The sequence below is a fragment of the Protopterus annectens genome, chromosome 3.part0, assembly GCF_019279795.1.
Source record: "Protopterus annectens isolate FY-2018-M chromosome 3.part0, PAN1.0, whole genome shotgun sequence".
Lineage (NCBI taxonomy): Eukaryota > Metazoa > Chordata > Ceratodontiformes > Protopteridae > Protopterus > Protopterus annectens.
Window position 1 is genome coordinate 896189078 of NC_056731.1, and position 16908 is coordinate 896205985.

Genomic DNA, 16908 nt, shown 5'->3' on the forward strand with positions numbered 1-16908 from the left:
GAACTGTTTTTATACTGGTAACACCATTAGAGCCTGATGTGCTATCAGCTTTAAGTAATGTTATCCACATGTACGTAATGGCATCTTTTTAGGAGTGGTCATGGGTGGTATTCATACTTAATAGAGGAAATTATGACTGGTCGCTGAGGCACTTCTTCTCTTCTTTTTTGATAAGTATGATGGGATATTTAACATCCATTTAACATCCTTTTGAGCTACCACCAATTCAGGTAGAAGGGGCCTCAATGTAATGTCTCATCTAATGTACAGAAATTGTATGAAAGGATCTGGCTGCATACCCTGCCATTTAACGTTTTGAAAATGAAAGAAGTGACTGTTGTCAGTTTGTAACATATGTTTAGGAAGTGTTCATTAAATTTTCCTTCTAATATCAAACTAATCAGTATTGTTATCTTTAAAATGTGTACTTTCCCCTACATAAAATGTAGTGTATGAAGTACAGGTAGTAAGGCATATTACAGTTGTGGAGTAACAGTCAGTATACAAGTTGATGCAAGTTATACTTCTTGCATAGTTGGATTTATAAAGGTTGGAGATTTTCCTGTGGGCTAACAGCTACAATGCTTATGACAAGGGAAAAGTTCCAAACCTTTCACTGATACAGTTATTAACAAATGAAGTGTCCTATCTGTAACTGAACTGCCATTTTAAGATGTGGCATAACCCCTTCATTATACTTCAGTGACTCCAGGGATTCTGCAACACCTCAGATGTTCTTCATATTGATCACTGCTGCAGTAGCCTTAGCTGTGTGGGTTATATCCTGCCAAGGATATAATAGCCAGCCAGCTTCCAAAGTGTCAGAGCACCTTGCATTTTTTCATAATAATGGTCTTGATATGAATATTGATTAAAAGTGTCCAGGAAACAAACAATGCACTTACTAATAAAGGACAATAGCTTCTTTCTTAGCAGTAGTTCAACTGCTTCCTCTTGTGACTCAGAAACGTAAGGCTTAGCTACAATGTTCCAGTCACTGCAGACGTGATTCTTAATTGCAACTATTTGCTGATAGTAATCTTTCCTTCGTATCAGTCTCATTGCTGCCAAGAGTTGTGTTAGTTGTGAATCTAGCTAGGTGCCTTCAACATCTGACTACAAATAGTGCTATAAATACAAAGTACAATTGTATTTTACCTTGATGAAAATATATATTAAACCTTATTGCTTTTTGTTTATTGATATCTCATGTCTGTCGTCATTAGTGAATGTCATATTAATATCTAAAAAAATAATGTCTTGTGATATGGTCAGTGTGAAATGATGGGATGAAATGCTGTCTATAACACAACTAATTAATTAATTCAATTCTTCAAAATTACCTCCTAAGAAAATTGTCAATGTAATGGATAACTTGCGAATATGAAATAGATTCAGCACACTTAATATAAACTGTTGTGTTTAAATGGGCAACAAAATATCTGCATACGTATCAGCCATGGGTGCCCATGAAAACAGCTGCTGTTCAGTGATAGATTATATTATCTTGATTAAAAACATAATTGTCTGAGACAGAGTCTAATGTCATACATTTTATATGAACACAATCTTTAGTAAAAGTGCTAAACTTTACAATATGCTGCTGTACAGCAGCCGCATCATAATGACGTGGAACTACAGTAAAAAATGAGTTGTCTCCAGTGTGACCAATGTAGCTAATCTATTAAGCAAGTAGCCGTCTGGTCTTCAGTTTCATACTAAGACTTCACTTTCTTAGTGTGAGACGCCTTTCTACACTTTTATTTGTCATGCACCACGTCTGAACTTTTATATTTGTAAGGCTAGACAGCCATGTTTTCTACAAACTAAATTATGGTCAGTTACCTTAATTTTGAAAGTGGATACATACACCTGATCCCACTAATATGATGCCTGCTGAAAGCCAGCTGTTCATTATCACCACATATATTTAAATTTTATGTATTTAATATTCTTTGTCGAAAGGGGAGGCAAAAACAATTTTCTTAATTGCTGGAAGCTGAAATGATTTTCAGGTACAACATGTTGAAGCTCTAAAATGTGGACTGGGCTGATTAAGCAGATGTCCTTCAAGGATGCATCTGCAGTCCTTACAAATGGGGTTGTCCTGTCGTCAGGCAGCCCTTCGGTCGGCCGGATTCCAAAGTCTGGGTCTGGCCTCGGCTGGTGTCGCACTTCACCCGACGTCATAGCTGCAGTTCTTCGGGTATAAAGGCATCAGCCGACGCCATTTTCCTCAGTCTTTCTTGCCGCGTGGCGCCCGAAGCAGAAGCTGTTCGCAAGTGCCGGTCGGTCAGATCCAGAGATTACTACTACCGAATACTACTTCGAAGACTTCTAAAGAGCTAAGTACCCCGTTGGGGACTCTTTCTTGCCTCAGCCGATGTCAGAAAAAGTGAATAACTGTTTAACTTGTGGGAAACAAATACCTCATAAAGATTTCCACTCTTACTGCTTACCTTGTTTAGGCCCAGACCACGACGTAGCAGCTTGTTTAGCCTGTGCTTCTTTCAACCGACGGACGCTTAGACGTCGGTCGGAGTTTGCTGAACAGTTTTTCGGCTCAGATTTTGCGTACATAATGCCGTCGGATCCTCCGACTTCACAAGTTATTAAGAAACGCAAAGAAAAGGACCAACACTCGCGGTCCGCGGTTTCGGCCGAAACCGCGGTTAAGCAAACCGCGAGTGTCTCGGTTTCGGCCGAAACCGAGCAAACGGTTCTATCTTCAGCCGAATCCATGACTACTACCGAGGCCCCTTCTATCCTGGTTGAATCGGCCTCTGAAATTCAGCCTGCTACTGTGGTTTCACAAGAATTATCGGACACCATCCCTTTGGATGTTTCAACCCCTGCATGTGGTGCTGCTAGGCCTCCTGCAGCCATGTCCATAAAGGCCTTTGCCAGGGCTAAAGCAGCCAAAACTTCTAAATCTGTGCCTGTTAAGCCCCCCTCTCACAGGCCCAGTTCCCAAATGCTCACTCTGGCAGAGGATCTCATCTCTTTAATAAGGGGATCCCAATCTCATCCAGACAGGGCCTCTCAACCTCCTCCAGAAAAGAGACCTAGAGCAGAGCCCCCTGAGCCAGTGTCCTCAGATGATTCTTCTGATGATACAGACAATACAGACCACCCAGAGGCTCTTTTTTCTACTTATGAAGACTCCGATGCTGAGGAATCGATTCCTTCTGCCTCTCCACCAGAGGAATTTTCCTTTGGGGAAACCTTACATGCCATGAGAGAGCAATTCCAATGGCAGGGACAAGATTTCTCAGATTCAAGGAAAAGGCTTAGGACCTTTTTGCATTTACCACAACATAGGCCTTTAGCTATACCTCCAGTTCTCCCTGTTGTAGATGATGCATTTAATGATGCTTGCACTGCTCCTGATACTTTGCCTCCAGCCCCTGCTAAGCCCGATAGGTTCTACAGGGTCCCGGACACACATCATCATTTATACAAGGCTCCTTTTGCAGATCCCGAGACTATCTCCCAGGGGCCTAAGGCAGTAGCTTTGACCTCAGTTAAAAACCCTCTTCCTTCTGAAAGGGAATCCAGATCCTTAGAGAGATGGGGTAAAAAAGTATACACCTCTGGTACTCTCTCAGCTAGGGCATTGAACTGTCAGTTTCATATGATCCAATACCAGGAGTTTATGCTTGATCAGTTAACTAAGAAATTGTCCTCTGATGATTCTTTAGATAAGAAATATGTTCTAGAAATGGTGCATAACATTCAGCAGGTTAGTAACCATTCTTTAAAATGTGGCTATGATGCACTGGAGGCTTCCTTTAGATCAGCCATGACTGGCACAGTTATAAGAAGGCATGCATGGTTGAAAGAACAGGTCTTGCCGGATCATGTGAAAGCAAAACTATTAGATGCTCCTATGGATAAGGTCAGTTTATTTGGTTCTCCTGCTCAACAGGTACTGAAGAAAATGGAAGAGAAGGCAAAATCTGTACAAACAGTGAAAAATTTCTTACAGGTTCAGCCTCCAAGGTTTAGCAGGAACTGGCCTTCCAAAAATTGGTCCTTTCCAGACTCCTCTAAAACTCAGAGAGGCAGGAATAGGCGTTCAAGAGGCAGAAATCAATCCAGAGGAGGTGTCTACAGGGGACGTCAGTGGCAAGGTAACAACCAGCGAGGCACAGACACAACTACTACCACTGCAACAGGACAATCACAGTGACTTGGCTCTGACACCGCCTACCAGGGAACAAATAGCAGCACCCTTAGGCGGAAAGTTAGCCTTATTTTCAAAAAACTGGCACTACATCACAAGAGACAAGTGGATTTTGCAAACTATAGACCAAGGCTACAGGTTTCATTTCCATACTTTACCAGGAAAAAGAGGAATGCCAAACCTACCACCAAATCAAAAGACAGAAGCTCTAAATCAAATAGCTCAATTAGTAAAGATGAGAGCTGTGGAAGGGGTACCATCTATGGAACAAGGAAAGGGATTTTACTCCAGACTATTCCTGGTACCAAGAAAAGAGAAAAATTGGAGGCCTATTCTCGACCTGTCCGCTTTAAACACATTCATCATTGTTCCAAAATTCAAAATGCTGACCCTACAGCAACTTCTTCCCATGCTGGGCAAGGAGTATTGGCTGGTGACTCTAGATCTCAAGGAGGCATACCTGCATGTCCCCATACGACCAAATTGCAGAAGATACCTCAGATTTCTTGCAGGATCAGAGCATTATCAATTCTCAGCATTGCCCTTTGGCTTATCTACTGCGCCCAGAGTGTTCACGAAATGCCTGGCATCAGTAATCGCTCACTGCAGGCTTCAGGGAATCCAAATATACCCATACCTGGACGACTGCCTGATACAAGCGGACAACAAAAACAAGCTAACAGAAGACTTACAAAGAGTCATTCGCTTACTACAAGCCCTGGGATATACAGTCAATATAAAGAAATCAAGACTGATACCATCCCAAAGAATAACCTTCTTAGGTGCAGAATTGGACACAGTAAAACAGATGGCATTCCTAACTGCAGAAAAACAAGAACAACTTCCTCTCTACTTCTTGGCATTAACAAAGCAGAACAAACTAACAGCAAGGAAAGTACTGCAGGCCTTGGGCTTCATGGCATCCTGCATAATCCTGGACCCTCATGCCAGACTGCATATCAGAAAGCTACAGTTGTACCTGAAGAATTTATGGTCTCAACACAGGCACAGCCTAGAAACCGAAATACCACTAATCCCATGCCTGAAACAAGAGTTCCTATGGTGGGCTCAGGCATGCCAGTCAAACCCAGGTTTGCCCTTCCACAGCATTCAACCAAGCCAAACCATCACAACGGATGCCTCAGACCTCGGTTGGGGGACCCACATGCTGGACAAGTGCATACAAGGCTTATGGACTCCAGATCAGCTGCACCTGCACATAAATCAAAAGGAAATGCTGGCAGTCAAACTAGCAATCCAGAATTTCAGACCATTCCTCCAAGAAGGGCAGTTGATGATAAGGACAGACAACACCACAGTCATATGGTACATCAACAAACAGGGAGGCACTCATTCATACCCTCTATGCCGGATGGCACTGGACCTATGGAATATGGCTCTGAGCTACAACATTCAGTTACAAGCAATTTTTGTACCGGGAAAAGAAAACATCCTAGCAGACAAATTAAGCAGAACTACCTCGGATGCTCACGAATGGATGCTACACCCGGACATCTTCAAGGTCATCACAAAGAAATGGGGACTGCCACAAATAGACCTATTTGCATCCCCACTCAATCACCAGCTCAAGAAATTCTGCACAAGGACGTACCACCCACTTGCTTGGAAGGTGGACTCTCTATCCTTCAGTTGGAAAGGCCTGACAGCATATGCATTCCCACCTCTTCCTTTGATGCACAAGGTGTTATTGAAAATCAAAGAGGAACGTCCAAGGATCATTCTGATAGCTCCAGACTGGCCAAGACAACATTGGTACCCATTACTGAGGAGCATGTCTCGGGGGGAAAATGTGGACACTACCCCTGATTCCTTTGCTGTTAACTCAGAGCGGCTACAACACCCTGCATCCAAACCTGAAAACCCTGCAGCTGACTGCCTGGAACATTACATAAGAGCAACTAACCCAGATTTATCCCAAAGGGTTAAAGACATTATCCTTGAGGCCCGCAGACCCTCAACAAGAAGGAACTATGCAGGAAAATGGAAAAGGTTTCTCATTTGGAGTACTGAAAGGGGAAAAGATGTGTCAAAGGTAGACATTGCCAACATCCTGGAGTATTTGGCAGAGCTTCTCCATACAGGCCTGTCCTATTCCTCCATCAAGATACATGCATCAGCTATTTCTGCAGAATACAGCTTCGATCCCCCTGTCTTCTCGCATCCTCTACTCAGGCAGTTTCTGAGAGGAATTAAAAATGTAAAACCTCCTAGGAAACCACCATTACCAGCATGGGACTTGAACTTTGTGCTAGAAAAATTGACACTCCCCCCTTTCGAACCAGCAGCAACAGCAGATCTTCAACATCTATCCTGGAAAACTGCTTTTCTGCTGGCAATTACCTCAGCAAGAAGGGTTTCTGAGCTACAGGCTGTAATGGCAGTACACCCCTTCCTAATCTTCCATCAAGATAGAGTGTCCATGAGAACAAATCCTACATTTATGCCTAAGGTGGTATCCAGAGTGTCTTTAAACCAGGCTATCCACCTACCTACCTTCTTCCCCAATCCACAGAACAGGGGGGAAAGACTGCTGCATACTTTGGATGTACATAGACAGTTGCGCTACTACCTGGACAGAACCAAGGGCAATAGAAAAACTGACCAGCTTCTGGTAGCATATGCAACAGGAAGGGAAGGAAAAGCAATTTCAAAACAGACAATCTCCAAGTGGATAGGAAATTGCATCAGATTCTGTTACTCCTACCATGGAAAGCAAACTCCACAGAACATAAGGCCTCATTCTACAAGGGCTACAGCCACTACCACAGCTTTCTTACGAGGAGTGGCTACCAAGGACATTATAGAGGCTGCTACTTGGACCTCCGTGCATACATTTGCCAAGCATTATAACTTACCTTTATACTCTAGATCCCGAGCAGGGTTTGCCACTGCTGTTTTGCAAGGGATCCTAACTACACCATAATTTCTTCTTCCTCCTCCCCTAGTTTGGCTATGGTATTCTACCCATTTGTAAGGACTGCAGATGCATCCTTGAAGGACATAGTACAGTTTTGTACCTACCATAAATGTAGATGTCCGAACAGGAATGCATCTGCATTCAGGATTACCCACCCTCCTTCCCCTCTGTGGTATTCCTAGGGTATTTGCCCATCTAATAGCTAGCTGGGGGGGATCTCTTATGGTGTATTTGTTTGTATATATGTACATACAAAAAATAAGCATGTATTTGCCTTCTACTTTTTGGAAACATTGGCATTTATCCAAAATTTAGCTATCCAAGAGGGCAACTGGCATCTGGGGCAAGAAACACTGAGGAAAATGGCGTCGGCTGATGCCTTTATACCCGAAGAACTGCAGCTATGACGTCGGGTGAAGTGCGACACCAGCCGAGGCCAGACCCAGACTTTGGAATCCGGCCGACCGAAGGGCTGCCTGACGACAGGACAACCCCATTTGTAAGGACTGCAGATGCATTCCTGTTCGGACATCTACATTTATGGTAGGTACAAAACTGTACTTTCTGTTATCAATAACTTGTTACAGTATTCATGTTTTTTACTGCATTATTTCTCCTCCTTGTGGACTTGCTTTTATGTTTTATAATGTGTGTTTTTAGATATGTTAAACACCACCATATAGCTTTAAAAATCACAACCACTTTGGTTCTGTTCTTCAGATTCTCCAGAAAAAAAGGCTGTACTGCCGAGATCCTAGACAGCATTATTATTAATTCAGTTACTCTTGCAAAGTAAAGCTTATCGCAAGACTCATGTAAAATGCAAGTGTTCCATTTTAGGATATATAACAATCTAAAATAGCAAACTTTCTTCACACCTCCTCTTTCACTTCTGCCTCTTAATCTCCATCTTTATTAAAATAATATTTGCATGCTGTTTAGGCTGCTACATTTTTCACTTGTTAAGTATTTGTAAAAATTGTGAACAGAACTAGTTTTCCACTGCTTATATTTAATGCCTTACCTCAATCAACAAATTTAAACAAACAAAATAAACAAGGAAAAGCAAGCTTTAAGCAATTTATTGTTCAGTTATGCATTTTGTTTAGTAGTCACATTACAAAGCACTGCAGTAAACTCTCAGTTAACAGGATCTCATGCAACCGGCACTCTAAAGCAACCAGCAAAACAATATTGACGAAATACAGTACACTTTTAATGTGTTGCATTTTCTGGCCCCCCTCCCGCAGAAACATACCTTACGTTTTTAGAATTTTAAGAAGGAAGATAGGAATAAATTCCATCTCTCCCCAACTTGAGAACAAATCAAACCAAACAAATATTATAGGGTACAGTATTAGTCAGGCCTATTTTTAACAGTAACTGTCAAGCAGCCAGAAACTACAGTTGTCAGGCATCTACCAATCCCCATAGTAACTGAGAGTTTACTGTATATAAGTTGTATGGATGCTCTGTGATTGTTTTGTGTTCTCTTGAGTGCTTGCATGTGTGATGCAGAAGAAAGACCTGGCAATCTTCTTTTGTTTCTCCCTTGGATAGCGGTAACTTTCCTTAAGGTCAGTCTAGGAGTCGGCTGGGACTTGTAAGAGTTAAGAGAAAGAGAGAGGAGGAGAAAGAGAAAGCATTCAACCTAGATGCCAGGGGTTTTGTGAGTTTGTATATGCAATAAAAGTTTATCTTCACATGCATTTTGTAGCAGTTTTCTTTGTGGTAGTACTAAAAAATTGCATTTCTAGTTGTTATGGTATATATATTTGAAGTCTGTTCTTCCCTGTATGTCATAGAAGCAAGTGAACATTTTCCAAACTAATTTGTAGCATTTTGCTTTGTACGTTTCTGCCAACCTGTGGTAAGCGTTTTTAAGTTCTGTTTCATTTAATTCCTGTAGAGAGTGCTTACTGCAAGCATTCCATTTTAAGAACAGTGAACAAAATGGCTTAATGGTAACTTTAAAATGTAAAAATACCCTTGCCAAGAAATACCTAATGCATGCTTTGTCTGCATTCTCCATCAGTGTGACAGCTTTGACTGTTTTTATCTAACATTATTCAAATGCGATGCTTAGGAAATTTACTTTATTGTATGTACTTATGCTGTTGAAGTGAAGATAGAAATACTTCTGCATTATTGCTGAAATGATTTACTAGACTATCAAATTTGAAGTATAACACTCTCTGGCTTTTTATGTAATTACAGTCCAATTACTATACTTTGTTTTAAACTTACAGCTGCTGTTGTTGTACCTTCCCATGCTTTGACATAAACTCTGGTACAAAGTAACGCCACATTTGATACTCTGTCCAGATTCAGAATCTCATATACAGAAAGTTGACTTGGATTATGCCTCCTAGGTTTCTACATCAAAAATTGGGAATCTGAGTCTAATGAAGTGTATCTTTGGATTCCCCAGTTTCAGTAATTATCCTTTTTTGACACCTTTGGCAGAATAAAGAAATTATTTAAATGGGAGCAAAAGGAAATGTCAGAGATACAATTAATTACCAGTAGATTCTCCTCAGCCAGTGGTTATCCTTCCAGTTTTAGCAGACTCAGGGGATGCTGTTAAAATAGCCAGCAGTTCCCCAGTAGTACATCCACCAGCTCATTAGAAATCTTATAAAGTATGCACAGTTCCACAGTCCTACAAATTTATCTTTATGAACCCTAGAGCAGATCTTGCTGCTTTTTCTCTTTTAAAATCAGCTAGCTTCTTCCCAGCATCCCATGGTCTCTAATAGCATTCCATCAGTCAAGGATGGAAGAGCCTCTGCTAAGTTAAGATAGAAGGTGTAAAGCTCTTTCACTTTTGCCATCCAGTGAACTGTCAAACACATATGCCAAAGATGTTCTTCATTCCACATTGCTGCAGTCCTAACTATTGGGTAGTCCGCTGTCCAGTCGGCCCGAATACCAAAGTATATGGCTGACGTCGGTCAGGGCGCATTAGACTGACGTCAGTACGTCAGGGTACTAATGCGCATGACCGACGTCATATCCTCAGTCTTTTTTGCCGCATGGTCCGATGCAGAAGCAATTTTGCGAGTGCAGGTTGGCGTTCTGAAAGTTTCTGAAGCCAGAGTTTCAGACCGAATCAAAGTTGGCTAAGTACCCCGTTGGGGAATATTTTAGTTTTTCTTGCCTCAGTATTTAACCGGATGTCAGAAAAGTGAATAACTGTATTTCTTGTGGGAAACAGATACCTCATAGGGATTACCATACTTTGTGTATACCTTGTTTAGGGCCTGAGCACGACGTTGTTGGATGCCGCTCTTGTGCTAGATTTAACAAACGCACTATTAAGAGAAGGTTAGACTGTGCCAGGTTAGTGTTTGGGAAGCGTTGTAATTATAAAATGCCGTCGGATGCTCCGCCGGCTTCGGCTAAAAAACGCAAGGACAAAACAGCAAAGCCTAGAGTGGAGGAACCGACAGTCCCAGACGTCGGTTCTTTAGAGGGCTCAGTGGAGCCGGAGGTTTTGCCAGGTGTTTCTTTGGAGTCTCAGGGAGAGACTTTACTGTTACAGGATGTATCCTCTCAGGAAGTAGGCCAGGCTGAGGGGGCTTCTCAGGTGGCTGTTCTTCCCTCTCTTCCTAAGGTGGTCAGAGCCTCCCCTTCTGTTTCCAAGACCTCTTTGAGGGGCAGGCCGAGTTTTGCTTCAGTGGGGGTTTCTCCTAGTACTTCTGGGTCTTTGCCTAAGAAACATATGCTTAAAATGGCAGAGGATTTGATTACTATGATAAGAGGTTCTATGCCCCCTCCTGATAAAAGGCCCAGGGTTGAATCTGAGTTTGAGAGTTTTGAGCAATGCTCGGAGGCTTCTGAGTCTTCGGCTGAAGACTTGCAGGAGTACCCTCCTTATTCTGATTCTGATGTGGATGATTCTACTCCTTCAGCTTCCCCTCCTGAGGATTTTTCATTTTCTGAGACTCTGCATTCCATGAGGGAGCATTTTAAATGGGAAGGTCAAGATTTCTCTGATTCCAGGAAAAGGCTTAGGGAATTCTTGTTTTTACCACAGCACAGGCCTTTAGCTATTCCTCCTGTTTTGAATGTGGTGGAAGATGTTTTTGCAGAGGCTTCCCTGAATCCGGATTCTTTGCCTCCTGCCCCAGTTAAACCGGATAGGTATTATAGGGTGCCTGAAGCTCATAAGTATCTTTTTAAGAGTCCTAGGGCAGACCCGGAAACTGTTTCTCAGGGGCCTAAAGGTGTGAAGGCCTCAGTTGTTAAAAATCCTGTCCCTCCTGATAAAGAGGCAAGGGCTTTGGATAGATGGGGAAAGAAAGTGTATACTTCTTCCACTTTAGCCATGAGGGCATTGAATTGCCAGTTTCACATGTTAAAGTATCAGAATTTTCTTCTTTCACAGTTGAAATCTAAGGTGGATGCTCTGGCGGAAGGTATTGAGTGTAAAGAGTTGCAGGATTTAGTTCATGTGTCTGAACAAGTGGGTAAACATTCCCTGCAATGTGGTTTTGATGCTGTGCAGGCCTCCTCCAGGGTGGCTGCCACTGGTTCTGTTCTTCGTAGGCACGCCTGGTTGAGAGATCAGAACTTAGCTGAGCATGTTAAGACAAGGATTTTGGATGCTCCTTTACAGTCTGATGTGTTGTTTGGTTCGCCTGTGGAAGCAGTTTTAAAGAAGATGGAGGACAAGGCTAAGTCTATGCAAACTGTTAAGGATTTTTGCAGGTGCAGCCTCCAAGTTTAGTAGAAATTGGCCTGCTAAGGGATGGACTTATCCTGCTTATGATTCCCAGTCTAGGGGTAGGTCTAGACGTGGTAGGGGCAGAGCTCAAGGTGCTTTTAGGCCTAGGACAGGGAGTTCACCTGCTCAGACTTCTGGTGAGGGCAGGGGTCAGTCCTTTCGTAAGCAGACCCAATGACCTGCCTTTTCAGCTGCCAGTGCCTTCTCGCCTGGCGGCACCTCTAGGAGGAAGACTGTCTCTTTTCAAAGAAAATTGGGATTTAATTACCCAAGACAAATGGGTTCTGGATATCATTCACCATGGTTACAGGTTTTATTTCCATACCTTGCCTCCTTTCAAAGGCATGCCAGACATTCCTCCTCTACAAAGACAAGAGGCTCACAAGCAAATTTCTCAGTTACTCCAAATAGGGGCCATTCAGCCGGTTCCTGTGCCAGACAGGGGCCTAGGATTTTATTCTCGCCTGTTCCTAGTACCAAAGAAGGGGAACACGTGGAGACCAATTTTGGATTTATCTATCCTCAACACTTATCTGGACATTCCCAAGTTCAAAATGTTGACGTTACAACAGCTTTTACCTCTGCTGGGCAAGGATCACTGGATGGTAACTTTAGATCTCAAGGAAGCTTACCTTCATGTGCCTATAAGACTAAGTTGCAGAAAGTATCTGCGTTTTCGAGCTGGAAATTCTCATTATCAGTTCTCTGCATTGCCCTTTGGCTTATCTACTGCGCCCAGAGTATTCACAAAGGTTCTGGCTCCAGTGATAGCTTACTTCAGGCTAAAAGGAATTCAAATCTATCCTTACTTGGACGATTGCCTGATTCTGGCTCAAGAAAAGGAAGACCTTCTACAGCATTTGGATTATGTCATAGCATTGCTAAGATGCCTAGGGTATTCTGTGAACGAAATAAAGTCCAGTCTAGTACCCTCTCAAGACATGTGCTTTCTGGGTGTGAGACTGAATACAGCAGCCCAGATGGCCTTTTTAACCCCGGACAAACAAAAGAATCTTTCCAGTTACTTCCATCAACTATCTCTTCAGTCCGGGCTGACTGCAAGGACAGTCCTTCAAGCCTTAGGGTTCATGGCATCTTGTATTCTGGTGCTTCCCAATGCCAAACTGCATATGAGGAAGCTACAATGGTATCTCAAAAATCTATGGACACAGCACTGCCAGGATTTGGACACTGTCATTCAAATAATACCTTGCATTCAAAAGGAATTTTTGTGGTGGGCTCAGGAATGTCACCTAAACAAGGGACTCTCTGTGACCCGGCCAGTGGCGAGTCAGATTCTAACGACAGATGCCTCAGACATTGCTTGGGGAGCTCATCTAAATGGAAAGTGGATACAAGACAAGTGGCCTGCCAGACTACAGCATCTACATATCAACATGAAGGAGATGTTAGCAGTCCAGTTTGCATTAATGGCTTTCAAGGAGTTACTTCTTCCAGGGCAGGTGTTGATTCTAACAGACAACACAACTGTCATGTGGTACATCAACAAACAAGGGGTAACACATTCTTACCCATTGTGCAGGCAAGCAATGATTTTATGGGAGACTGCGCTAAGCTTGCAACTAACTCTTCAGGCAAGGTTTCTGCCGGAGCACAGAACTCCTTAGCAGATGTGTTAAGCAGACAAATCATGGATCCCCAAGAGTGGAAACTGGATCTTCATGTATTTCAAAAGTTGACAGTGTCCTGGGGAACTCCAGACATAGATCTGTTCGCTTCTCCACTAAACCACCAGCTGCCAAAGTTTTGCACAAAGAGGTTTCATCACACAGCTTGGAAAGTGGATGCTCTTTCTTTCAGTTGGAAAAATCTTCATGTGTATGCATTTCCACCTCTGCCTCTTCTTCCAAAGGTGCTTCTAAAGGTCAGACAAGACAAGCCAAGGATGATTTTAATAGCTCCAGATTGGCCTCGGCAGCACTGGTACCCATTACTGAGGAATATGGTAAAGAAGCCTCCATGGCCTTTACCCTTGATTCCACATCTGTTGTCTCAGAAGGACGGTCGTCTGCTCAATGTCAAGCTTCACTCTCTTCATCTAACAGCCTGGCATATTCTGTTTTGAAAGACAGCAGGTCTCAACTTCCTCAACAAGTTTTAAATGTGATTATGGAAGCCAGAAGACCTAGTACAAGGAAAGTGTACGCAGAAAAATGGAAGAGATTTTTATTTTGGACTGCAGCAAAGAATTTGGAGATTTCAGAGCCTAATTTGAGTGTGGCTCTTCAATATCTTACTGAGTTATTGGACAAAGGTTTGTCTTTCTCTTCCATTAAGATTCATGCTGCAGCAATTTCAGCTCACTATGATTGTGACCCACCATTGTTTTCACATCCTTTGTTCAAGCAATTTCTTAGAGGGGCAAAGAATATAAGACCCCACGTAGAGCTCCTACTCCTGCTTGGGATCTCAATTTTGTGTTGGAGAAACTTACTCTACAACCTTTTGAGCCTGCAGCTACTGCTGAACTGAAATACTTGTCATGGAAGACTGCTTTTTGTTGGCCATTACTTCTGCAAGAAGGGTTTCTGAGTTACAGGCCCTTATGGCGGTTGAGCCTTTTGATTTTTCATAAGGATAGGGTATCATTACGTACTAATCCTTCCTTTATGCCTAAAGTGGTTTCTAGTGTGGCTTTAAACCAAACTATTCATTTGCCTACTTTTATGCAGATCCCCAAAATAAAGGGGAAAAGATTTTGCACACTTTAGATGTACACAGGCAATTGCGTTATTATTTGAGCAGGACTAAGGATTTTAGGCAGTCTCAGCAGTTGTTTGTTTCTTTTGCTTTGAGTTCTCAGGGCAAGCCTGTATCAAAACAAACTATTTCTAGGTGGATTGGGTTTTGCATTGCATTTCGTTATTCCCATCATGGCAAGGAGATTCCAGCTGGGATTAGGCCTCATTCCACTAGGGCTACTGCCACTTCAACAGCTTTTTAAGGGGTGGCAACTAAGGATATTTTGGAGGCAGCTACTTGGAGTTCAGTGCATACTTTCTCTAAGCATTACCACCTTCCTCTCTACTCTAAGTCTAGGGCTGGTTTTGCCACAGCTATTTTGCAAGGCATGTTATCAGCTCCTGCTTCCTTATGATTTGCCAGCCTCCCTTACCTCTGCTTTGGGATTCTACCCAATAGTTAGGACTGCAGCAATGTGGAATGAAGAACATAGTACAGTTTTGTACCTACCATAAATGTAGATGTTCGAGGATCCACATTGCTGCAGTCCAATTTACCCTCCCTCCTTCCCCTCTGTGTTTAGGGGTGGTTGTGTAGGTGAGGTTATATTCTGCTAATTGTGTATATTTTGTATATATATATATATATATATTTTGATGTAGATATGTTGGGAGTTTTTGGTTTTGGCCTTATCTTTTCAGGGTCTTCTGACATCTGGGGCAAGAAAAGACTGAGGATATGACGTCGGTCATGCGCATTAGTACCCTGACGTACTGACGTCAGTCTAATGCGCCCTGACCGACGTCAGCCATATACTTTGGTATTCGGGCCGACTGGACAGCGGACTACCCAATAGTTAGGACTGCAGCAATGTGGATCCTCGAACATCTACATTTATGGTAGGTACAAAACTGTACTTTTCTTCTTGCTTCGTTTGGCAATATGAAGAAATTGATTACTGATCCTCCTGTGAAGACTGGGGGAAGATGTCCGAAGGCTGCCAGACTAGTCAAGTAGAATTTGATACATAATTCTATCATTTGTATATATAAATGTAAAATATAGGCTTGTGTTCTTAAATGAAAGAAAACACTAAAATGTGAACTTCAAGATTGTTGCAACATTGCCATCTGCTGTAAGGAAAACTAAGCCAAGCATTTCAAATGTCCTTTGAGTTAAAATTATCTAAATAGTGGTGCCGAAGCAAAAGGCTGCACACATTCTTTCTATTGTCTTAAATTAAGGAATAATTGCTAGAGTGTACATGTGAAATGTCTTTTATTGTTGTAGTTTCCTGAGCAGGTGTTAGATTGCTAAATAATGCAGTTTGTTTGGCCTGGGAACTCCAGACTAAGTGTCAAAATGATGTAATGTGTGTACTGGGAAAACCTAAGTTTCAAAATGATGTAATTTGGGAGGGCCTAGCAAAGATGTTAGTGAGTTTAAAAACTGTTGTTCAGAGAGAGACTGTGAGTATTTTGATCTTGATATCTAACTTATCAGCACTCTGCCTGTTGTCTTATGTAAGTAGTGTCTTAGAAACATGTTTTCTTGTAGTAACAGCTAGGAACTTAGAGGAAAGTTAGACAAGTGTTTTTCTGTTATATCAGAACTTTCCTACTGTTTTGTTTTAAGTGTCTGTGTGATCTCTGAGCTATTAGATATCACTGTGGTGTAGTAGTAACCTTTACCTGTGGCTGGTTTGTGTAGAGATAAGTAAGCTCTAGAGTACATTGCATATTTATAGAGTTTATTGTAATGAGCCACTCTAATAAGCCTTAAACTGAATAGTCACATTACCAGTTGGATAATAATATTACACAGTAATAATTGGACACCCTTTTAAGGGCCTTTGGGTAGCTGATAAGCATTAGCTGGTGGTGGCAGAAATTACTACCATATAGTCTGGGTAAAGGGGCATAGATGGAGAATCTGTGTCAGCATTTCCCAGGAGTGTCTGTGAAGTTGTACAAGTACTTATCTCAAAGTGTGTGTGGTGTGTCAGCTACCTGGGCAGGGACACAAAACACTGGTGGGACAGAGAGGGTACTGGAGGTTAGCTTGCCAGCTAGGCTGAGATCTGGACCCTATAACTGTGCCAGCGGAGAGTCCTATTGGGGACCTGGAAAGCAAGGGAGCAACGAGCCACAGACTAACTGTGATCTCTGTGTGCACTTAAGGGAAACTGTACTTTACTGTGTGTATGTGTTATCCTTTCCTCTTATATGAGACGCCCTCCCTGGTGTTAGTGGTGAGGATTGAGGCTCCTTGATTGCTGGACCAGGGCACGGTTGTCACACCTCCTTCTTCAGAGACCAAGGCATCTTTAAAGTATTTACTTTCCCCAGTGTC

At 42.4% G+C, this 16908-nt stretch overlaps 1 protein-coding gene across 3 annotated transcripts in view; it reads left to right on the forward strand.

Moving 5' to 3' along the window:
• The window catches only part of BASP1 (brain abundant membrane attached signal protein 1), a 560847-nt gene that overhangs the window by 53501 nt on the left and 490438 nt on the right, over positions 1-16908 (forward strand). The window lies entirely within an intron of this gene.